Raw genomic sequence first — 594 nt, 5'->3', positions numbered from 1 at the left:
AAACCATCGCAAGATGGGGGAGTGAAGCAAGCACAATATCAGTACCGAGTGTTGGTAGAATTCCAACTTCCAGTGAAGCAAGTCTATCAACATAGCCAGCAAACTTCACTATATGCTCACTCATTGAGGAACCCTCTTTCATCTTGCACTCAATCAGGGCATTGGTTAATTTAAACCGTTCGGTCCTTGCATGTTTCTTATAGAGTACTTCCAGTGACCCAATTATAAATTGAGTGTTAGATCGTTCAAAACTCTTCTCTAGTTCAGAATCCATGCAAGTTAACATGAGACACTGGACTGCCTCATAGTCATCACTACAAGCAGCATACGCAACTACTTCTTATGATGGTGCATCCTTCGTGGGAGCATCATCCAGGGGCTGATCCAGCACGTACTCCTTTTTAGCACTCCTAAGAACAAATCTCAGGTTTTGGATCCAATCATATAGTTTCCACCATTTGCAGCCAACTTTTCCTTCTCAAGCGTAGGAGCTAAGTTGAACATATTGCGAGCCATTTAATCTACAACGATAAATACACAAATAATTTTAGAGACAATTCATAATTAATATTTCTCTAGTTATTAAAACAAATT

The sequence above is a fragment of the Triticum dicoccoides genome, chromosome 6B (assembly GCF_002162155.2).
Source record: "Triticum dicoccoides isolate Atlit2015 ecotype Zavitan chromosome 6B, WEW_v2.0, whole genome shotgun sequence".
Taxonomy (NCBI): domain Eukaryota; kingdom Viridiplantae; phylum Streptophyta; class Magnoliopsida; order Poales; family Poaceae; genus Triticum; species Triticum dicoccoides.
The sequence above is the reverse complement of the archived record's forward strand: the minus strand, read 5'-3'. Positions refer to the sequence as shown.